The sequence below is a fragment of the Panthera pardus genome, unplaced genomic scaffold (assembly GCF_024362965.1).
Source record: "Panthera pardus isolate Hobbes unplaced genomic scaffold, ASM2436296v1 HiC_scaffold_18, whole genome shotgun sequence".
Taxonomy (NCBI): Eukaryota; Metazoa; Chordata; class Mammalia; order Carnivora; family Felidae; genus Panthera; species Panthera pardus.
The window spans coordinates 27,590,963-27,615,495 of NW_026526743.1; the positions used below are offsets into that span (position 1 = coordinate 27,590,963).

At 50.8% G+C, this 24,533-nt stretch overlaps 1 protein-coding gene across 2 annotated transcripts in view; it reads right to left on the minus strand.

The window, feature by feature from the left end:
* The window catches only part of ZNF423 (zinc finger protein 423), a 333,279-nt gene that overhangs the window by 63,408 nt on the left and 245,338 nt on the right, over nucleotides 1-24,533 (minus strand). The gene's annotated exons all lie outside the window — the stretch shown is intronic.

Below are 24,533 nucleotides of genomic sequence, written 5' to 3' on the forward strand. Positions count from 1 at the left end.
TGACCACTTGGAAAGTGGGTCTCGGAGGTGAGGACTGTTCAAAGTGGGGCTGAGGAGCCTCAGGAACCCCCTCCCAGCCCAGGCTGCCCCCGGGGTGGATAATTCTGGAGATCCAATAACATCTCCCACTTTTCATCCTCCCCTGTGCCCTTCAGCTCCAAAGGGCCACTTGGAGAGGCAGGTGTGTGTGGGTGGGGGTGCTTCCTGTCTCACACATAGGGCAACCGAGACCCACATATAGAGAAACTGAGATCTACTAACCTCACCTGTAACCTCACCACACAAAATAGCCAAACACAGCGCTGCACCTCTGGGTATTCCTACATCCTGCTTCGTTCCTCCCCACTTGGCCACACTCTGTGTCTGGTCACCTGAGAAAACTAGGCCAGATGAGGTCAGGGGACCAAGCAGAGCATGGGAAATAAAAAGAAAAATAGAAAAGAAAAGGAAGGCTTCTTTGGTAAATAAGGTAAAGTGGGTGCAAGCATCAGCCTGGGGTCACAGGGCAAGAGCTTTCCCCCCAAGTCTTACCCGGAGGCCAAGAGAACTTCCTCATAGGCTCCATCTATCTGCAGAAAGTATTCCAACCCAATCCTATCTCAACATCATTGTCTTATCTCTCTACCAAGAGTGTGAGTCTCCCCCCACTTAAAAGACTAAGACTTAGGACTTCACATCCTTGTCGAGAAAACAGGGTGGACAATGATGTTTTTTCCCACGGACAGCAGACCATGACTCCTGGCTCCGTTGACCTTTGTCAAGCCTGGCCATTTGTGCATCTGAACCAAGGTCTCACAATCTGCATCAACATCATCACGACGTCCTGGGCAACGACACCAAAGATCCTTGAATTGCATGGGTACGTCCTATCATGGTCCCTCATTCGCGAACATCTTTAAACAAAGATAGTGAAATCCAGGCACTATCCCAGCGGAGTGAACTGGTGGACATCCTCCCAACAGAGACAGTGCCGCTGCTTGTGGGTTTACCAAGGATACGGCCATGATTTCAATGTCAGCGTCTCTTTGACCTTTGGGCCCCTAAGTGACAGGATGACTTAGCAGGGGGGTGAGAGATGTGCCCAGAACAACACCTCCCTGTCACAGCAGGCTGGGGTACCCAGGGAGCGTCTGCTCTGTGTGGCTTTGCTTGCATATCTGACTTTGCTATCTCACAAGCAGCAGGTTGGCGATTAGCAAAATAGCAATAGCATTGAAGCCGGGCGACAACTGCCATGGTCGTGACAGTGACAATAGCTGTCACCCTGAGCCGTCAAGCCTGTTTCTCCGCCCCCCATGAGAGTCCCCACGTAAGCGGGAGCTCTGAGCATTTTAGGCAACCTTGGCCAATCATTTCTGTGAATCTTTACTGCCTGGACAGATTAAACCCAGGCCCCGAGTGGCTCTCCCAGTTGACAATTTTTCTTTCAAAAAGGCAGAAGTTGCTGTGAGCCAAGTTCTTGCAGCCGAATTCCTGGACACAGTTTCCAACTATTCCAATCAGCCAGCTCTGCGGTTGGGCTGGGATTTCAAGCTTGCCACAGTATGAAGTCCAGTTTGGGCTATATTCCCTTCCCTCTCGCAGCGTGATGAAGGTTTCCCCGCAAAATCAAAAGGCTTACTGTCAAGTTTTCGATTGGTCTGGGCTCCGCGCTATCATGTGTGTGGTGATGGGAAGGAATATGAATGTGGTCCCGGCTCTACCATGGGGCCTTGAGGCCTCGTCCGAGCCGTCCAGGGACCTTATGAAAGTGGAGCGGAACTCTTTTCATGTATATTCCAACTGCTGAAATTCCCCAGACGCGCCACAGTGTGCAAACGCGGTGCAAAAAAGAACAATGGCTGGATAAAAACCGAGGCAAGTCCACCGAGCGCCCTGAAGACGAACCAGAGCTGCTAATATGAGGGGAAGCGGAGCCCGGAATCTGCCCCTCCTTCTTCACCGTCGCTTTTCCACTTCTTTCCCTTTTTCCTCTGGAACTTAATGGAAATCAAGTCACCATGTTTCCAGGGGAGGGGACCTGCTCTTCACTTGCATAAAATATACGTGCAAATTCACCAAAGCAGGTTGACACTTGGCAAAAACACACACGATACTCAGGGCTCAAACTGATGGAGGTAATTTACATCTCCTTCCTCTTTTTCCTTAACCACAATATACGATGTCTACGTAGGTGTACAAAATCATGGTGGTGCAGCCAGCTGGGACTGGCAAGTAGACCGTGGGCCTCTCTTCCCAGCCTCATTCTCAATGAAGTCATATTGGGAGCTCAAAAATCAGCCACGGTGGGAAGCATTTACACCACAGAAATTGGCAAATGCTACAAATAGAATTCTTTTTTTTTTTTTTTTTTAGACAGCTAGTTGTTAAATATTTACCAGCACATCGCATCACTCTGTGTGTGTGTGTGTGTGTGTGTGTGTGTGTGTGTGTGTGTGTGTCTATATAGATGTAGGGAGAAATATACAGGTAAAAATACAAATCTCACAGATACACATATATGCGTGTATACATATATACAGAGAGACATTACATACACACATTATTCACATTTGTATGTTCCCCCTGATTCATGCCTTCTCATTAAATATTTCTTTGAAAGCAAGACTAGAACCAGGGATCCAAGTGAATCTGTATGCTTTGATAATAAGAAAGAAAAAACCAACCTGCTCTCCCCAAATATAATAGCAATAGCTAAATTGATTTCTTTTTGCCAGGCATTAACTTTCTCCTATTATGGCAAATTTGCTGCACTTGTATTTTCTTCCAACCCCAGAATTAAACACACTTCTAATTTCTCACTTCAGGTGCATTAAGTGCAGTATAGGGCACAAATGAATAATTTTATTGATAATAAATTTTATAATCCATGCAGCACTTGCTGAAAATGGATGTGTTCTGGATGCATTCATTATTTCTCCTAATTTGAAGACCACAGGATTGCAGCAGCCCTGCTCGCTGAGCCTCTGGTAATTGCTGGCTGTTTTCTACTGGTTTGAGACCCGACCGACAAATTCAGGCACATGCTCTGCTTTATGTGGATAAATGACAATAACCAGTTTATCAGATTATTACTTTTATTAATTTAAGAGACTATACAACATTGGTGAGTGGTTTCTGTCTCCTGCAGACAGAAGTTATCCGACCAACTTAATGGTGCTGTGAGACCCTGGATACACGTAACACCTTGCTAAAGGAAACAGCCATACATACTCTCCCTAAATCATGCAACTAAAACATCGATGAGAAGAGACCATGGTGGGAAAGTCGGCTCACTGGGGTTGAGAGGGAAGAGGCAGGGAAAAAAGATCAAAGGATTGTTTATTGGTTTCGAGCTTGCTTAGAAAGGATAATGGGTAAGAACAAGGACTTTGACTTCAGACAGACCCAACCTCAGCCCCAGCCAGCCCACCTAGATCCATGTGACCCTTAAACAAGTTGACTCTCTGACCGTCTGTTTCCTCTTAGGACTTGGGAAGATGAACGAGATAATGTACAGACAGCGCTTGGCACAGCGTCTCGCCCCTAGTAAGCACCCAATGGGTTGCATCTATCGACTCTTCTTGGGCCATTAGGGTTCTACATCTCTTGTCAAGCCATTCTAGCTTGAGGAGGAATTTGACCAAACTGCTCACATTCGTCGGGTACTTAAAATGCCCAAATAAAGTTGTAAGCATTTTACACGTCACCTCTTTTCAGCTTCGCGACAGTTCTATGAGACAGCTGCTATCATTATCCTCATTTCATAGAGGAGGAAACAGGGGCACAGGGAGGTTAAACGGCCTGCCCAAGGTCATGCAGGCAACTAGAGACAGAGCCAGGACTCCACCTTAGGTCTACAACCTGCCTCCCAGAGCTGCGTCCTTGGCCGCTGCACCTGTCTGAACTGCTCTCACCTCCATCTGTGGCCCACACCAGCAGCACCTGCCAGCACTCCTGCTTCACCGCCGCCTGCCACTAGCACCCACCCAATCCCACCAGCTGGGCCAGCTCAGGAATCCAAGCAAACACCTAAAACACCTAAAATCTGATTGTGCCCATCTCCATTGCAGCCATCATCTCCACGTTTGCTCAGGAACCTCAAATCATGCCGCCAACAAGCCAACCTCATTTCCCGCCATCCCATGGGCAGAGGGCAATGCATGGCAGCTTTAGAAACCATGACTCTTCCCAAGAGCGTCCCAGTGGATGTGTGACACCAGTGGCATTTATCAGCAGGCTCACTGCCTGCGTTTGTGCCTCCTGAAAAATCAAGTGCACCTGATACGCAAGCTCCCACACACACCGCTGACGGCCAGCCTGAGTGAGAGCACAATAAATGTCTGTGAAATGAATTCACTGTGATATTTACGTATATACACAATTGAAATTGAATCACGGGCACATGCTGTACTATTTATAATTATAACAACAGTAACAATTTAGTTGGATTTAGTCTCCCCCCCTCCCGCCGCCCCCCCCCCCCCCCCCCCCGCAAGGAAAGACTCACCTGGCCCTTCCAGGGGGAAGCATTTTGCTTCTTTGCAAAAATAAGGACATAACCAAAAACAAAAACAAAAACAAAAGAAACAAAAAAACCATACCCAGACTTCTGCCTTGGCATTGTGATTTTTCTAAGAATGGGGTGGTCTAGATGGGCACTCAGGTGGCATCTTTGACAACGGTAAGTGCCCACCCCCCCAATCCCCAAGTCAGACTCATGGGCCAAAGCCAGACCCCCTGCCAAGAGCCTTTCTCATCATAAAAAGAGAAGACATCCCTTAAAATACTCAAAATTGAAGTCGAAAAGCCTGGGCCTCTGTGCTGCGGCTAGGGGGAAATTAAGGTCAGCTGGTGGCAGGTGACTGACAGCTCATTTTTCCTGGGCACAGGTAGACCTGTGCAGTCCCCCAAATCCAAGAGCCACCCTGTTATTTCAGCCAGGGAACCCTGAGCACTTGGGGCCCTGTGGGCAGAATATGGAAACACCTAGATGTCTTTCTTAGTCCCCCAACTCCCAAGCCAGCTGTCTGAAGCACAGGGAGAGGCCGGACGCTGCGGCCGTCTCTTTGCTCCTGGTCCTAGGAGCCCCAGTTGGGTACAAGGTTCTCGGTCCCGGTGGGACACCCCCAGCCACCCCCTCCCCCTCATCTTCTAAATCTCCAGCATTCGGCCGGTCCCGCTCCCCCGCCTCCTGATTAACAGCCGGCCACCTCATTTAGAAAGCGAACTTTTCTCAGAGTTCCATCCTGTTCTTGAGGCTTCAGTTGGAAACTTGGCCTAGATGACAGCTGTGTGGGCCTCTCCCCAGCTCGACCCAGCAGGAGTTCTAATACACTTCATTCTGGGGCTGGTTGCTGCTTTTAATCTATCAGCACGGTGCCACAGCTGCTGTAAGCTAGCTGAAAATTGTCTGCATACGGGGCAAACTGTTTGTAACCCTTTTCAGTGCAAACGTGCGTTTCTGCCCCTGCCTAGGAAATGTGCCGCCCCAGAGCAGCCGAGGCCTTCCCCTGTCCCGGGAGGCTCCCCACCCTGTAAACCTGGAAACGGTCAGAGGCCTAAACAGGTTGCTGGCTTGCAAATTCTACCCTCCTGACTCAACTTCTTCACAAGCTTTGGCCACAACGCTGTGAGCCCCCGTAACTAGGGCTTGGCCCCCTCTAACTGGCTCTTTGCTTTGATTCTTGAGAGAGGAGGGACTTTTCTCCCCAAGGCTCAGGTCCGCAGAGGACCTACCAAGGGCTGTCATCCCCAGACCCGAGGAGGGCCTGACCCAAGGCAACACCACCTGACTCACACATCAGCTGGTGCCATCAACTGTAAGGGGCCTCCAGTGGATCCACTCGACGACATCAGACCCAACGGGACTCCACCAACATGGTAGGGAGGGGGGAGTTGAAATTCTTCCCAAATATGAACATTTCCAATTCTTACGAAATAACCAGTACCCTTCAGGCATTAAACACAAGTTTAGATGTCAATGCGGAAGGAGAGAAAATGGGAGAAAAATAGCACAAAAAAAGAAAGTCAAAGGATGGAAGGAGAGCAGGAAGGGAAAGGAAGCAGGGAGGGAAGGGGAGGGGAGGAGAGACAAGAACCGGAAAGCACCATCCGCACATCCCTCCCTAATCTGTCCTTGCAAACCCCTTGGTGGTCAGTGGGAGGAGGCCCAGACCTCTCTCCATCTTCAGTGGGCTCTTGCCCCCAGACACCCATCACTAAGGGGGAACAGACTCCCTGGCCTTCCACCTGCCACGGCAGCTCAGACAGCATCCCCAGCCTCCTGTGCCCCCTAGAGCGGGCCCAGAGAGGGGCCTGCCCCTCTACCACCCAAGGAGGGCCCTAGACTCCTCCCTCCCTGCCCAATGGCCATTAGATTTCTGTCTGCGGCACAGCACCGCCAGAGTTGGGGTCACCAGCCAGGGCAGGCCCCCAGCTCTGCTCCGGCACCACATGGATGCAGGCTGCCCGGCCTCTGCACTGCTTAGGGCACATGGGGCTCTGTGGCCTGGAGAAAAGAAGGGCAGCGGTGGGGAGACCCACCTCCCCAAAACAGTCCAACTCCAGACCCAGTCTTCCCTCAGCATTGATCCGGCAGCAGCTGTATCTCTTTCATTTGAGTAATTATCATATAATTAAGTGCATGAATTACAAGAGAGCCAAGGCATTAAATTAAAATATTTAATGCTTGTAAATCTGAAAATGATTACTGTGCTGATGTGCAGCCAGTGAGAAGTGAGGCTAATGGCTCAGCGGCCAGCACGGGGAGGTGGCGGCGGGGACCAGCGTCACCTCAGAAGGCTGGGAGGGTGAGGGGAGGGCTGGGGGTGGGGTGTGGGGGGGGGGACTGAGGGGGCAGCAACCTGGAAAGGGAGCAGCCAGTCCACAGATCTCAGAGCAGATCTCCCAGCGGAGAGGTGCGAGGTCCTAAAATGAAGGCCACGTGTTCTAAGCGCCTGCCCCCCACCCCCAACAAGGTGACAAAAGGGGTTAAGACCGAGTCAGCTCCCTGGGAAACTTCACACGGAGTCTGAAGTCTCTGGGGGCAGAACAGAATAGGGCCAAAGTTGGTGACATCACTCTTGCGTACACTTTGACCCTTTGGAAAGTATTCACATTCCTGTGTGACAAATGAGGAAACCAAGGCACAGAAAGGAAGGGAAACTTGCTGAGATCATGCAGCAAGTTGAAGCAGTACTGGGCCGGGGGCCAACCTGAACTTCCCACACCTGGGCAGCTGTGACGAGCCAGCTGACTGGGCTTTGGCTGGCTTTGATGTGACCCAGAATGGTATCAGCTGATTCTTTCATTTCCCAAACCAACCTGTCTCCCTCTCGGGACAAAACGGAGGTACAAAGCTCCCAGAGCGATCCCCCACGATGCCGACAAATGGCTCCACAAAGCGGGAACGGGGGCGAGCTTTGGGTTTCTGCCCAGAAAACACCACACACTACCCAGACAGAGGCCGGCCAGACAGATGCCGGGAGGGTTCAAAGGGAAAAGCGAGACCTGCCATCTCAATCACCATTTGTGGTGGCCGAACGGGAATCAGACCACAGGTGGCCTGAAGCAAAAGGCCCCATTCCCGTCCTGGAACGTTCTCAACAGGGACAGCAAAGCGCGAGTGTCCAGGCCAGGTGCACGGAAACCAAGCACATGAGATGCTGGGAAACTGGACAGGATGAGGGGGCCCCTTTGCCCATCCCAGCCTCCACCAGCATTCACATTCCCTTGGCCTAGAAGACCCTTTCCCATACGCCCACCTCTCTGTGGGGAGCCAGCCTCTGTCGTGCAGGAGAAAGCTGTTCCCTTCTGCTGGGGTGGACTTTCGTTTTACACCTGCTGGCAACAACCAGCCGGGTGTCCTTTGTGGAACTTCCACCAGAGGTTGATACCCCTCCTCTCCTTGCCCTAGGTGAGCATGTGACCCAGGTCTGGCCGATCAGAGCCAATCTTCAGACATCTTCAGATGATGGGCTAAAAGACTCTTGCCCCTGGGGTTATTGAGCTAATAGGATGGGAGCCTGGAAGGGCTGCTGGCCATTCTTCCTTAGAGGAGCCCAGGTCCTAATGGCTTGCCCACCTGGGCCTTGAGAACTTCCCATTTCTGGCCCAGTGAACCCGTTCCCTTGGTTCCCTAAGCCAGTTGGAGACAGGGTCCGAGCCCTTGCAACTCAAAAAGTCCCAATAACCGAGCCCTCCTAAATCTTCGATTTGTCCTTTACTGCCCCTCTGTCTCACCCTCTTTCCCTCCCTCTGCTCTCCTGCCCTATCGTATTGAGTACAGTGATGGTTTAAACAAATGCACAAATGGATGACAAATGTTTCCTGCTCAGGACAGTCCTTTGGGTCCGGTGTGGGTTCCCAATCATTCCCACCCCCACTCCTATTTCCGGCAGCCTCTCCTGAGCACCAGAATTTCCAGCCCACCCAACTCTGTGCAATAGCTGGAGTTAGATGTCATTCTACCTGAGCCACTATGGCCCACAGTCCCAAAACACACACTCCTTGAAGTCAGGGACCTCATCACAGGCTCCTCCTGTAGTCCCCATAGCTGGTCACAGGGCTCCCCACCGCCAAACCTTTGCTCTCCATGTCCCCTCTGTCAGAAATGACCCAGGCTTTCCTAGGGACTCAAACCAAGCCCCAGCAGCCCCCACAAGGAAGTCTTCCCAGAATCCTATTCCTTCAAGGACACTGCCCCCTCCTCCAGCACCTACCATGTGCATCACTGGTGATTAATCATGAGTTCTCCAGAATTTGCCCACTGCTTTCCACCCACACTCCCAGCGCCCCCCTTCAGGCCACCATCTTTTCTTGTCTGCATGTCAACAGCCTCCTAACCAGTGTCCCATCTTCCAGGGAGCGTGAGCCTGTCCAGACTGAGCCTTTTCTGGACTCCCAGGGAAAGGGAATCACTAAGGATCAGACTACTCCACTGGGGGTCACCACAGAAACCCTCCCAGACCTGCAGATAATCCAGTGAGAGTGCAGATAGGAAAGCGGCCCACACAGAGCAGAAGACCAACGAGGGTCAGGTTCACAAGGCGCGTCTGCCTGGGCGGTGGCCTGGCAAGTACCAAGATTGTTGCTTTAGATTCCCACAGGCTTGGACACAAACCCCAGCCCTACAACTTTCTAGCTGCCCATATGGCTTCTGCTGGGGGACTTTAAGAGCCTCAGTGCCTTCACCTGAAGTTGAAAGTAACAGCAAGCTTGTTGACAAGTCATAAAAATTGGATGCTAAGCACCTCTTCTGGGTCTTCTATGACACACAGTAGGCACCTGATAAGTGGTACCTGCTGTCACTGTGCTGGTGGCTGGGAACATCCCCAGCCTGATGAGTCAAGTGCCCACAGAAAAGAACTGGCAGCTCAAATGGGCCATTTCTGAGCTGAAACTGTAAATAAATGAAAAACAAAAACCAACATGTTTTGGGAGCCTACTATGTGTCAGCATTGTTGAGCGGCTTGCCAAGACTCACTTCATACTAGGAGCTCAGTAGCAATTCTTATGATCCCCATTTTACAGAACAGAAAACCTACGAAGCAAGAGCTTCAGCAACTTCCCAAGGGACCCAGAGCTGCTGAGGGGCAGGCCAGGATCTGAAGCCAGAGTCCGTGCACACTGCCCCCCTCTCCTGCAGGGCTGCCCTGAGCTGTGGATTATGGATAAGAATGTGAAATCAAGTAGGCGGCTCCTCACCCCTGCTCCTGGGACCTTACAAATATGCGAGGAAGAAAGAATACTCTGAGATCCTTTTCAGGCCCTACCTTGGTGGAAAAAGGACTTCTGATCTGGCACCGACCAACGGAACATAAATCTTCGAGCCTCAATGTACCTTCATGCCCTGTAGACCCTTTCATGAAGGGCCACTGTGTGCTGGGAGCTGTGTGTTTTCATTCACCATCTCACTTAACCTTCACAGTGGCCCTGTGAGATAGGTATTATTATCCCCATTTTACAGAACAGGCAGCTGAGGCTCAGAGAGGTTAAGTGATTTCACTGTGGTCACATAGCACGAGAGAGCTGGAAATTGAAGTCCGTAATGGTGGCAGTAATCATGCTATCTGAGCAGGAGGCATTTAGCTCCTTCCTTCCTGCCTTCCTTCTTTCCTTCTGTCCTTCCTCCCTTCCTTCTTCCTTTCCACCCTTCCTTCTGTCCTTCCATCCTTCCTTCTGTCCTTCTTTCCTTCCTTTCTCCTTCTCTCTCAGCTCATGGAGAGTCAAGAGAGGTGCCTATTAACGAAGAATGAAATAGTTTGCTACAATTTGCCCCAAAACAGTATGTTTAATTACCACAAACCCTTCCCCAACCAAATCACTTAATTGGATTCAGATAGCATGTCTGATGTTATATATAATATTTTGCAACTTGGCCCTCTTTGGGGAGCGTATTGATTGAGGAGGAAAACAGATGTTCTAGAAGATGTTTTCAGATCAGGGCTGGACCGGATGGCTGCAGAGTTGAAAGAATTATACAGGTGCACAGACAGTTGTGACACCAGGGGCCAGAGGCCAGGGCAGGCTCCATCCTGCTTCCCACCAGAGGACCACCCCAACCCCATGACCACCCCTGACCCCGGCACAACTGTCTGTGTCGACCAGCGGCTTCCAGGGCCACTGTCTCCATCCATCCTCGCACAGCATCCGGTTGGCGACAGGCAGGCACTGGGGAGAGACGTCTGGCAGAGCAGGGTCTCCTGGAGTTGATGGGTGAGCACAGGAGGGCTGAGGGAATGGATGGGACAGACAGTCTCCCCGGTCTGAAGGGGGCCTAACTGGCCAGAGCTTTCCCAAGAAAGCCCTGAACTCATTTGTTTGTTGATTCAACAAAGATTTGCTAGGCATCTACTGCGTGCCATTCACGTACTCACTCAATAAAATTCACTAGGTGCCTACCATATATCTTTTTTATTTATTCATCATTCAAAAAACAAGTATCAGAGACCTGCCATGTGCAGAGCCCCAGGACTTGGTGGTGCCTGCCCCCTTGGGGCTCACAGTCCAGCAGGGGAGGAAGATAGTCACCACTGGACACAGCCTGAGGGGTGGAGGCACATGAGGGCAGAGAAAAGGCATCATGCTTATATAGTCAGGATAGTTAAGGCAAAACGTCCAACGGGGGACAGGTACCCAGAACAGAGGAAACAGCACGTGCCTGGGAGAGGAGAGAGGGCAGTGTGGCTGGAGCATGGAGGGTGAAGGGCAAGTGCTGGAGACAGAGCTGGTGGCGGGAGGGGAGCACTGACCTTGCAGGGCCTCTGGGTCTCTGAAGGTCTCTACCTCGGGGTGATGGGGAGCCACTGAGGGCTCTGAACGTGGGAGACAGACTCAGAAACCACTTCGAGTCCAACACAGACAACAGACTGGGGGTGCGGGGAGCAGAGTAGGTTCCAGAAAGCAGGAAAGATGCCAGGTTCTGTACTTGGCACTGGGGGTTCAGGAATGTGTAAGACACAGCCCCTGCCCATTAGAACCCACAGGCCACTCCAAAACCATGGACAAGTGAGCAGGCAGCTGCAATCCTACATGACCAGCACCTCATGGGGCAAGTTGATTTTTGAATTTTTAATGTTACTCCTGCTTTATTTGGTCAATATTTATTTGGAAACTATAAACGACATTAAAGGGGAGGGTGAATGTTTTGTTTATTCTTTCATCCAAAAAATATTTGTTAAGCGCCTACTGTGTGCCAGGTCCTGTGTGTGCTGTGGAGGAAAAACAATGTTTAAGGCTGGACCCTCATAGACCTTTCTAGGCCGCTCCTTTGTGGCACGTGTGCTAGACACATGTAAATAAGCCCCAAACTTGCCCACCTCAGAAGCAGCACCTACTGTGTGTCAGGCGCTGTGCTGGAACTGGACAGACCTGCGGCTGTCTGTAGTGCGGGTGTGAGCCTTGCAAACGAGAGCCAGGTGCATGATAATGTGGGACCAGAGACATCACACGGTTCTGCAGAGGGACATCCCATCCCAGTAGGGACAAGAGCTGAGCTCATTTGTAACGTTGGGGGAGGGGTTGCACAGAGGAGCAGGCCTATGGAGCAGGCCTTCAACAAGAAGAGTGGGGAGTGTGGGGTGAAGGCATTTTAGACAAGAGGACCACACGAGCAAAGAATGCACAATAACATCTGGGGACGGCAAATCACCTGCTTAGGCTGAAGCATAGGCTGGGAACCACAGGGTCATAAGGTTGATAAATAGGCTGAGAACAAGCCCGGACTGCATCAGATGGCAAAACAAAATTGCAGGCTTTGTTCTGTAGGCAATGAGGAGCCACTGGAGTCTAAGCAGTGAAATGGCACCATCAAGCCCTACACACTTCCAGAATGTGAATTACAGCACCCGAGTTGGGGAAGGTGGGTTGAGGGGTGACCAGGTGATAGGCCACTACTATAGCTCAGAGGAATGGGGATGAAAATGTGGATGCAGGCACACTGAGGAGGGAGCCTGGTGCTGGGGTGGGGGTTGGGGGCACAGGCAGAAGGGCTTAGGCAGAGCTGTGGGTGGACCGGAGTACAGTCATGGTCGTAGCTCAACAGTGTCTTATAGAACATGACTAGTTCACATGACCTGGGTAGCTTAAGCTCCTATCAGTTGAGAAGGACATAAAAATGCCTAATACTTAGTAGGCTCTTTGTAGGGGTGGGAGGGAGAGGGGGGAAGGTTTGGTTAACAAGTGGATGGGCAAATGAGTGAAAAAATAGATGATGCACGGGTTTGGTGGGGGGCAGATGGTGAGTAATGCCCACTTGAATATTTGGATGGATGCACGATGATGTGAGCATAAGGGGGAGTGAGGGTAAGTGGACCGATGGAAGGTGGGATTGAGCAATAGAATGATACAGGGCTGGAGAGCAATAGAATGATACAGGGATGGATGGATGGATGGATGGATGGATGGATGGATGGATGGATAGGTGGGTGGATAGATGGATGGCTAGATGGCTGGATGGCTAGATGAATGCGTAAGTGGGTAGGTCGGTAGGTGGGAAGGTGGGTGGATAGGTGGATAGCTGGATGGCTGGATAGGGGGGTGGATAGATGGATGGATGGGTGGGTAGATGGATGAGCGGGTGGGTGGATGGGTAAATGAATGGGTGGGTAGATACATGGGTGGGTGGATGAGTGGGTGGATGGATGTGTGTGTTGGCAATAACTCCCAGAAGAACATGACTAGAGAATGCTGGCCGACTCCAGGCAGGTAAATATATTCTGGGTTGAACCCTTGGCCCTCTCATTGGCTTACCTCATCACTTCCAACTGAAACCTCTTCTCTCCCAGCCCTGCCCTTAGCATTCAGAAAGATTAGCTAATAGAAAGATCTGCAATCAAGAAAGCTGGCCGATTTACTAATTGCAGTTTTGCTCTAATTTGCTGTGTGGCCTTAGATAAGCCACTTCCCCATTCTGGGCTTCTCTTTGCCACCCAGCACAATGAAGGAATAGAATTAGATCAGGGATGCCTATGTGCTGTTCATCCCCACATCTTCACCCACACCTTACTAACCAAGCTTTACCCATAAGCTAAGGGTTCGTTTGCAAGCTGAGCCCCATTTGCCAGGTGACCTGTTAAGATGGTGGTTCTAGAACTAAACAAGCATCAGAATCAGCTAGAGGATCCATTAGAACACAGACTGCTTACTGGTACTCACCCCCAGAGTTTCTGTTTCAGTAGGTTAGGTGGGGCTAAGAATTTGCCATCTCTAACAAGTTCCCAGGTGATGAAAACGCTGCTGGTCCTGGGACCCCACTTTGAGAACCACTGACACAGGCCTCCCCGTCAGCTACTTCTCTGACAGTTTGTGCCCACAGCTGGTCAGTTTCTTTGTATGTGTTGGGGGGGGGGTGTGGGGGGGTGCAACTCACCCAAGCCCCAGACAGGGGGCCTCCTGGAGCCTGTGTGACCAGAGGGCACAGGGAAACCCCAGACCTGGTTAGAGGGGACATGGGCACCCCTTCGACCGGCCCCACCCCACCACCCTGTGTCCACCCTCCCTGCACCACGTGCTTCCCCGCCTGCTTTCTTTCTCTTGCAGCCTGTGAGAGCACCGTGCCTTCTGCTGCCTGTGCGCCGCCTGCCCCTGCCGCCCTCGGAACAGCTGTGGGCTTAATTATCAAAATAACATTTTAATAGTCTCATAACTGAACTCCCTTCAAAACATGCCAGCGGAGGAGGCGGGAAGGATTCTTTTTAGCACCTCTTCCCGCCCGACTTGCTAATCGGAGGCATTTAAGCTGCCAGGAGGCCCAGATGCCCGGCCCTGCCCACGGAGCGCCTCCTCCCGCCCACAGTGGCCATGGCCTACCCACAAGGAGCAGCCGGACCCACGCCAGAGCCAGGAGCCACCGTGGGGGCCTCGCTGCCCCCTCCCCACAAAAGGAGAAGCCATTCACCCCTGCAAACCCAGTCATCGCTTCCGAAAGTGGATCTGCTAAGAGAACTTAGGCAATTCATTTGCGATCACCAGGGGTTTTACTTGCCTTTAACACTTTTTTTTTCTAATTTAAAAAAAAATTGCTATCACAAGCAGTAACTCTGGCTCCCCCTTTCCCTACTACTCCATGTAATAATTCTACAGGGAGTCCTAGCTGGTATTTAGCTCCTGAGTTAAGCTCCACTAAACAAGCCCCGTGCAAAACTAGCTGCACAAATCACAGTGTTTTTCCCTCCCACTCACTGAAGCCCCCTTCACTCTCCCGTTCTTCAAGCTAGCTAACATCACATTTATCCGGGGCTCGCTCTGCCTGGGCCGTGCGCTAAGTACGGAACATATGTTCTGTGTTATTACATCTAATCCTCGTTCGGCAGCCCAAGGAGAAAGGCCCGACTGTTTCTATGATCCCGCTTCACCCAGGAGGAAACGGAAGCCAGACAGGCTACAACCCCAAGTGTTACCTATGGGGGGAGCCCAGATGGGAAGCCAGGAGGGTGTGTTTTCAGCAAGGGCACCAGCCTACCTTCCTTGGTGCTTGCCTCGGGGAACCCGTCTTTCAGGCTACTGCTTCTCAAACTTCAACAAGTATGTGAATCCCCTGGGGCTTCTGGTTCAGCAGGACCGAGGTCTGGTAGTCCATATTTCTAGCACACTCCCAGGTGATGGGGATGTTGTCAGTCCCTGGGCCACAACGTTGAGGAGCTAGGCTATAGGAGGCAGGGCCTGGACAAGGCCTAGAATGCTGCCACCACCCACCCCCCGCCCCCCGCCCCCAGCATAATTAGATCAGATGGACCATGAGCACCTCCTGCAGCCCAGTCTTGGGCCAGCAGCCCTGGTTCTCCTCTGGCCTGCTCACCACCAGCCCAGGTGGAGTGATGGGAAGAAGTATTATTTCAGAGGCCTACATTCTCAGCCTACCTGTTCATTTGGTTTCTGAAACTCCATACCTAACCATGGAACAACAAGTGGACTTTGCTCTCTGGAGGAAATTGCTAGAACCAGGCAAACTCCTTTGGCCCTCAACATATTCCCTGCTGCCTCCATTGAATACCTCCTATGTACTAAGACAGGCATTGTGGGAATATGCAACGAGACATGGTGGGCGTGACAAGCAGATGTGAGGTCTACCCTCTGAGGCAGCTCACGGTTCCATGCAGGCCCACGGTGGGATTGAGGAGACACACAGAGGCCAGAGCAGAAGCTACGCTGGCTGGGCTCTCTAGTGTCCCCGAGCCCTGGGGAATTCAAGTCTATTTTAGTATTAGCCCACATGCAACTAAATTTACTACCAATAAGAAAGCAGGTCTTCATGCCATCCCCGCACACTGGCGGGGGGCAGGCACTCTGGCACGGACTTGGGGACTCAGTAGTCCGTCACGCTTTTGGAGAAAGGGGCTTGGGCATGGCACCCCACGGTCAGCCCGTAAGTGAAGTGGCCACTGCCCGTCAGAAAACCAGTCCTGTTTGAGAATGCTCAGAGACCACGCAGTTCTGCTCTAGTGGGGGTCAAGAGTTCTGTATTCAAGTCCTGCCTCTGCCCTTCTAGCTGTGTGAACTTGAACAAGTCCATCCTCCTCTGTGAGCCTGATATTGGCATCAGCAGCAGGAACATAACAACAGCACATGACTTGATTCACAGGGTCAAACAAAGCAGACACTGTATATGTACACATCTTATTATCTATTTTATTTATTGAAGGAAAAGGCCTTAACCTTATTTTTTAATGTAGTTTCATATCATTCAATTAAGTGAGGCATTCTGTAAATCCAGACCTGGGGTGGGACTTGGTGGATGGACAAGGTCCCGTTCAGAACTTCACTGAGAAAATGTGCCAAATGCAGATGATGTCGTTAAAGACAGAGGACAGACAATAAGGTAGTAAGTGACTAGGGGTGTCAGACTCCCCAGGGAAGACAGTGAGAGACCCAGGGAGGCAGGGGTGGGGGCAGGCCAGCTGGGAAGGCTCTCTGCAGAAGGGGTGCTTTGGAAGATGTGTAGAACAACAATAACCACGGCAATAATATTATCAAACCTTTACCTGCTCACTACTCCTCTGTGCCAACAGGGTTCTAAGCTCATGTAATTCCCACGACCACCTGAAGGGGAAGGTACCACCCTCACCACTGTTTTCCTGAGGAGGAAACAGATGCAGAGGATCCATGACTTGCTCACAGTCGCCCAGGTCATAGAGGGCGATGCAAGCCCAGAGTCCGTGTTCTCAACCACTTCGTTCTACTGAGGCCAGGACCCCGGGAGGCCAGGCGGGGACCAGCATCTCCCCGCACACGGAGGGAGGAAGGGCTGGTACCTCACGTGGCACATCACGTGCCACGAGCAAGGGCAGTGGGGGCAATACCGGAACTATTGGAGAGGTACTGGCAGGCCAGTCTGGTCACTGCAGAACTGGCCGCAAGTCAGTGCAGGGAGCCAAGACCCCAAAATGACTGGGGGCCCACCAGAAAACCTTGTCAGCAGCCTCCTGGCAGCCCCTGACCCTCTCTGCTTGCAGGGGCAGGCTCTCCCTGCACCCTGCTGGGGGCCCCCCTGTATTTCCCATCTACCATGCAGGCACAAGAGGCCCCTCTGAGGTACAACAAATCCTCTGGTTTCTAGAGACCCAGTTCCGAGCTGCCCTGGACCGGGGCTGGTTCTGAAACCCGGTGCTCACATGGCAGCAAAGATCTGTCCCTGCTTGGCCTGGGAACAGGCCGGGCACACACACACCCTGGGGGGTAAGGGGGGAGAGCAGGAGGGGATGGGTGGCCAGTGCCTGCATTCCAAGGAAAGGCCACAGCAAGAACTACAGAGACAGAATAACAGAGTTCCCAAACTCTAGCCTCTCTAGGCAGGGAGCCGAGCATGCCATTGTCCATGGCCTCTGAAGCCACCCAAGTGGCACTAGTCCCAGCAAACACCCCCAGAGGCAGGACAGGAACCAGAATCTTTGTCTGCAAGTGGCCACCGCCCGGGACCCCTTCTAGCAACAAGCTCCTCTAGCCCAGAGGCGGCCTCTCTCCAGCTTCACCATCCAGCTCGACCGACCGAGGCTCTCTTGTTTCCGGCTGGGGAAGGGCCCCCTTCCATTTGTTAAGGATCTTCATTTCCTCCACTTCTTACAACTGCACTTTTCAGAACAGGATATTAAGGGCAGAGAAACCGAGGGCTTTCGGGGTTTTTAGTCTCCGCTCCAGGGAAAAACAGACACTCATCCCTGTCTGAAATTGCTTCACTCTGCGAGCCTGTGGGCCGCAGGAGCCCTCCCGCCACAGACGAGCAGAAAATAGAGTTTGTTTCTCTATCTCCCAGCCCCCCTGCCCCAGCCTCTCACCAGCTCTCCCTCCTCCCACCCTCCCTCCTCCCGCCTTCTCCCTCCTTTCTGCCTGGCGCGCGGCTGGAGGCTGGGGCCTCGTGGCCCCACGCGGCTGCTGGGCGCCAGGGAGCAGGGCATGTGCTCCCATAGCACCCAGCCCTAGAAAGGGAGGAGAAGCAGCAGAAACCCTTCCAGCTGCCTCCCTTGCCCCCTGGACCGCTCGGCCTTCAAATAACCCTGGACTGAGGCCCTTCTAGGGAAAGCAGACCCAAGGACCTTTTGTTCCCTGAAATATTCAGGTTTCCAGGTCATCCTCTGGCCTTGCCCGAAATGCAGTGTGCTCCTGACTTGAACAAAACACTCTGGTGTTAAAATATTCATCTGGTTTTGGTTGGGACTGAGGTAGGGGTGTGTGTGTGTGTGTGTGTGTGTGTGTGTGTGTGTGTGTGTGTGTGTTTCAGAGAAACAAACACATTGTTTTCCCCTCTTCCTCTGCTCCCTGGCACTTGCCAGGTTCCACCTTGATTTTCACGACAATGTTTTAGATTTCTTGACGGTTCCCCAGAATGCGGAAAGCTAGGGAGAAACACAGATGGATGGATTCAACTAGTTGTTGCCCTTCCAAAGGAAAGAGGAGAGATAGTAGATGTTTTCTTGGAAGCTAATTCAACCCAAAGCTGGGCACTAGGGATATTCCATGCATGCAATTAATCCCTCCCCCCCTCCTACCCACTGCCCACCACCACATCAGCAGAAAGGCTGCCTACCTTCTAACCCGCCAGGTGCACACACGCCCTCTGACCAGGCCCCACTGGGGAGGCCCCCTCTTGGGCCAACTGGACCAGACTGGGGCCCTCAGGATGCTTTAATTATCCATCGCTCCACCTCCTTTCCCTTTGCTCCCCTGTCCCCATCACAGAAACCTGTCAAGCGTCCACCCTGAGGACTGGGAAAATCAGCTACCTACTGGCCCTGGTCTTTAACTAAAGGCTCAAGCTCAATTATGCCACAGACTTTGGGGATCTCTGGAGTGGTGGCTGGAGGAAGGGCTGTCAGTGGGTGTGGGAGGAGGGGAGCAAGGGTCAGACATGCTGAACACACTTCTATCCCCTTTCCAGCAGGATCTGGGGAAACTGAGGCTGGAGAAATGAGTAACATAATGCATGGGGGCAGGGGAGGCAGGACATCCTGCCAGCCCTGCCCCATCCTTCCTCAGGGGACTGCCACAAAGTGTTCCAAACATTCTGAGGGGAGAGAAGACAGACACCAGAGGGGGCAGTCCTGGGAAGCCACAGGACACAGGTAGAGGCTGACCAACTAACTGTAGGAAGCAGTGGCACAGACATATTCACGCCCAACACCTCTTCCTGCCTGGCACGTACTTGACCAGAGGGGTAGGTACATCCACCTCCTTTACAAATGTATCTTGAATCAGCCTGTCACCCACTGCCACCACCATGGACCATCCTCTGTAGCCTGGATAACAGCGGCTGTCCACGGACTCTGACCTTCCACTCTTATGCCCTGATGGTGTCCAATCCCCCCAGCAGGCAAAGCAATCTTTTGACAAGCTTAAAATGGGAAGATGTCATTGGCCACCTAAAGCTCCGCACTGGCTTCTTAACTGCAGAGAATAAAATCCCAGCTCTTGACCGCACCCTGCGAGGCCAGACACTGCCAGGCCACAGACACTGCCAGGCCTCTCTCACTTCACTGGAGCCACGGTCCTGGTCCCGTGTCACACCCCAGGCCCCCAGAAGATGCTACAGCATTTCTAACCTCTTCACCGGCCTGGCTCCTTCTCAGCCTTTAAAGCTCAGCTTAACTGACATCCTCCCGATCTTCCTCTCTGTCCCCACACTAGTCACCCATCGCCCCATCTGTAATTACACACTGGCTTGTTTGCCTGTTCAGTCTTGGCTTCCTCATCTGGAAAACTAGCTACGTGAATGCGGGGGAAACACATTCATTCAGGTATTCATTCACCCGAGCCCAGCACAGTGCCTGGAGCAGAGCAGTCTCTCTGGTTGTGTGTTGAATGAATTTAAGCACACACGGCTGTCAGTTAGCTCAAAGCAGAACTTCCCTATAGTCAGAGATGAAGAAAGGAGGGCTCTAAACACTCCAGACCAGTAGAAGCAAATACTCTTCCAACCCACAATGAATATCAAGCTTCCCTGCTCCATCTGAATTCCTGATCACATTTGGATTCAGATATCGAAGAAGCCATAGAAGTCAATGTTATACAATGCCCCGAGAAAGCCCCTGAGGTTCTGTGTTCCAGGGTAGAAAAGTTTCGCTTTCATGAAGTGTAACAAAATCTCGCTTCTACTGAGCAGGCAGTAGAGAACACACCCAGAGAGCCTACGGGCACCCTGGATCCTGAGAGCACCCAAACTCAGCCTGTGACCAGAATACAAGAGTCCAAGGCACCTGCCAGGAGGAGGGCTCCACGCCTGGCTGTCCCGACACGTGCCCCGAGAAAGGGCAGATTTATACCACGGCTGGGATATTTATAACAACAAACGATTTCCCTGACTGCCACAGCCCATAGCAGCCCTCCTTAAGATCCGTGGACAAAAAGCAAATGCAAACACACCAAAAAAACAAAAAACAACAACAACACAAACAAACAAAAAACCCAAACCAAAACAAAACGAGAGGGGAGAGCGGCGATCTGTTCCTCCAGCCCCACTGATGAGGGCTTACCCATTACTCTAATGTAATCAGAAGAACATTAAACATTTCTAAAGTCTCCTCTCTTCCATGGCTGATTAAGCAGTTGGGAGCAGAGAGTTTACCGTGAAAAAAGCAAACAATTATGTGCTATCCGAGGTAAACATTACCTTAGGAATGGAAGCTGGGATGTACGGCTCCATTGTCAGTAGGGATTATCATTATAATACTTAAAATAACATTTATAACACTTACTGAAATTACACGAATGAAGTCTGCGGAGACAGGGAAATGAAATCAGCTCAATGTGTTTTTATAAGAATACTGAAATCTCTGTCCCTTGGAGGGAAGTTATAGGCATTAGCAGTTTTTGCTGGGCCTCCATTAGCTGGTAAAATTTGAATACTGTTTCTTAGGTGAGCTCTAATCTTCTTTGAATCCTCCCAATACATTTTATCTGTAAAAAATTGTAGTTAAAAATTTAGTTTGATGGAATGATATTTAAGTGCTTTTCTTCATCTAACTCCCTGAAAGGACCCCAGAGAGTCTCCCTGTAATTTGTTCAAACGAAATAATATTTTCGTTTCCCCGTTTCTCTTTGTTGTCTTGTGTGATGAAAAGTAACATTTCTTTTCTTTCAATCCTATTAAGCGAGGCTCGAGGAATGCCAGCCACTCAATCCAAATGCGATCTGGCAGACAGGCACTCAGCTTAAAAAACGGGGCCTGCCAACCCAGGTTTCCGTCAGGAGTTGACATGTCACCAGGCGTGGGTTCCCAGCAACATTTCCTGAGCAATGACTGGGAAGCAGGCTGAGTGGGTTTGCTCCCCTTCTCGTGCTTTTTTTTCCCCCCAGCTGACACACTGGGGTCTTGGCTGGAATATTTGGCCATTTGCATACACCTTGTCTTCCCTCCTGCCACTCTCCCCTGCTCGCATGGCCCCCTGAGCCTGCCTGACACCTATACTCACCTGCAGACCCAGGAAATCGGCCAATTTTCTGCCTGCAGGACTCCCTGCATTGAGCAAGCCCCTCCAAACAAGAAGGGACATGGCAAGATCCTGGTCTATTGCCTTCCTGAATCCACTGAGGCTCCCTTTCTCCTCTCATCCTGCACGACTTCCCTCCATAGTGCAGCCATCAACAAAAGCAGCTTTGCAGTACACAAACTCCAACTCACTCTCCAAAACTTATTCTCCGAAGCCCTCCCCAGCATCCCAAGGTACCTGTACTCCAGTCTGGGAAACTGGGGGAGGAGCCAAGAGGAAGGGAGAATGTATATTTAAAGTTCTATGTAATTTGAATCTTTTCTCCATGCCAGGGATTAATTTTGATTTAATAAAATAGTAAAGGGGCGCCTGGGTGGCTCAGTCGGTTAAGCATCCGACTTCAGCTCAGGTCACGATCTCGCGGTCCACGAGTTCGAGCCCCGCGTGGGGCTCTGGGCTGATGGCTCAGAGCCTGGAGCCTGCTTCCGATTCTGTGTCTCCCTCTCTCTCTGCCCCTCCCCCATTCATGCTGTGTCTCTCTCTGTCTCAAAAATAAATAAACGTTAAAAAAAATTAAAAAAAATAAAATAAAATAAAATAAAATAAAATAGTAAAAACATGTTGGTGAAAAAGACTTAGTAGTGCCATCTTGAATTTCTGTATTGACTCACTGCAATGAATCCATCATAAGGACCAACTGCCACCACTAATTATCAGTCTTATCAAACAACTTTCTCAACAACTTTCTCACTCCCTATCTAGATCCATCCTGAATGTCTTGCCAACATTCAGCTATTAATTTACTGTATATTGAGAAATCTTATGAAGACAAAATTATTAGTGTCCTGCTCAAAACAAAGCTCTTACTTCCTCTTTCTTTCCTTAGCTAACTGAAAAACAGAAAGAAAGGCTAGCCAAGAGGAATTACAGTGTGACTTCAGAGGCCATCCCTGGACTACAATCTCAGGCAACAGCAAAGGAGCAGTACCCTTAGGGCCTTACTGGCCTGATGGCAACAAACGGTCTTGTGTTTGGGACATCTGACTTACTCCAGATGATAGGCTTTCTCATTTCCTGTATGTTCCCATCTTTGGAGGAAAGATTAGCTAGAACAAAATGGCCAGGTCCACTGACAGCACACTCACATTGCGCTTTGCATAGAGCTAGTTGATATTGGAAAAACATATTGTGGGACACCGGGTAGCTCAGTTGGTTAAGCAGCCGACTCTTGATTCCAGCTCAGGACATGATCTCACAGTTTATGAGATGGAGCCCCGCATTAGACTCTATGCTAACAGCGCAGAGCCTGCCTGGGATTCTCTCTCCCTCTCTCTCTCTGCCCCTCCCTGGCTCGCTCTCTCTCTCAAATAAACATTAAAGAAATTAAAAGACAAAGAAAAACGTAGTGTGATTAGCGAGTCATGCTGTAAGTGGGGAAGGGAAAAGAAGTCACAATGGCCACACACACACCATTTCTGTTCTGTATGAAATGTCAATGGATTTAAAATTATTTGAAAACAAATACATTCAGGCACAGAAACATTTAAATCTCTCAAACTTATTCTAATGACATTACCTGTCTTTACAAATACGTTAGCTGCCAAAAAAAAAAAAAAAAAAAAAATTAGCCACCTATAAAAGTGCTCACACACTGTATATACATTTCACACACACCCACATCATCATCATCATCATCATCATCCTCCTCCTCCTCCTCCTCAGGCTCAACTGCCCAGACAGGACGGCACTCAAGAGTGAAGAATGCACCAAGTCTACACCCAAGGCGCCAAGCTGCCTAGCATACTGTGACACAGCACCAGTGAATAATCAATAACATATATTGATCGCGTTTAGGCCATTTGCCCCATAACTACGTACAGCAACACTGGAAACAGCAACAATTTGCCCAGAAGTTGACAATCCGAATGATTTCTGCTACTTTGTTTTCTAAGTCAAAAGAAAATTGAATTCCCTTACGTTATACACTGGAGGAACGGGCGGGAAGAAGGTAGAGCCTGAGGTGCTAAGGAATGTGTCTGTCACAGACCTGGCTTGTTCACTGAGCAGATATGAGGCCTAGAAGTATGTTGGAATGAACTCAGATGCCCACAGGCGTTGTCTTCCAGGCTTAAAAAAGTCTCTTTCTTTGATGCTGGTTTGCAGGTACCAACACTCACAGGCTCGGTGGAGGCAGACATAGGAATGCAAACCTCTCCCATGCCTGCCGTGGAGACGGGGGCTATGGAGGGTCGGCGCAAGAGGGTAAGAGGCCTCTGTGCAGCCCACTTCAAAGAACAAACGAGACGCTTCCCCCCGTGACTCCTGCGTCCCTTAGTAACTAACCATGGGCGTATGGAACAAGGTCTGTTAACACCATTTTAGGACCCAGGTCTCCCCTATGGAATGAACTCTGAGTGGCCATTATCTACTGCATAAACCTGGGGCATCCTTTTCTTGGTCCTAAAACTCTATTTGTCAAGCTTGACAGAGGGCTGCTCACCTTTGGTTTTCTGAGACTTTTCTAACAAGACTGTACCACACACTTACCTCATTCTGACAGAACGAGCCGGCACTCTCTGTATTAGCATGCTCGGGGCCGCCGTGACAAAATACCACAGAAGGCATGGTTTCCATGACAGGAATCTAGCTTGTTCTAGAAGCTAGAAGTTTAAGATCAAGGTGTCCACAGCATTGGTTTCTTCTGAGGCTTCCCTCCTCAACATGCAGATAGCGTGCTTCTCACCATGTCCTCACGTGGCCTTCCCTCTGTGTGCACATGCCTACTGTGTCTAAATTTCCTCTTCTCTTAAGGACATAGTGAATAAGGGCCCACCCTAATGGCTTCATTTTAATATACCTGCCTCTTTAAAGGCCCTATCCCCAAATACAGTCACGTTCTCAGGTAGTGGGGGTAGGGGCTTCAACAGACAAATTTGGGGGAGATGCATTCAGGTCTCTGGCATTCCAGAAGGAAGGAGCTCATCTGTCTCATCCGTGTCAGCCCCTACACAACCCACCATTATGACTTAATTAACGGTGTGCCCCTTCCCCAGGCCTCTCCGGGCACTGGTCATGCCTTTCTCAAGGTGGGGGGATCAGAAACGGTCATGGGATTCCAGGGAGGGATGACAC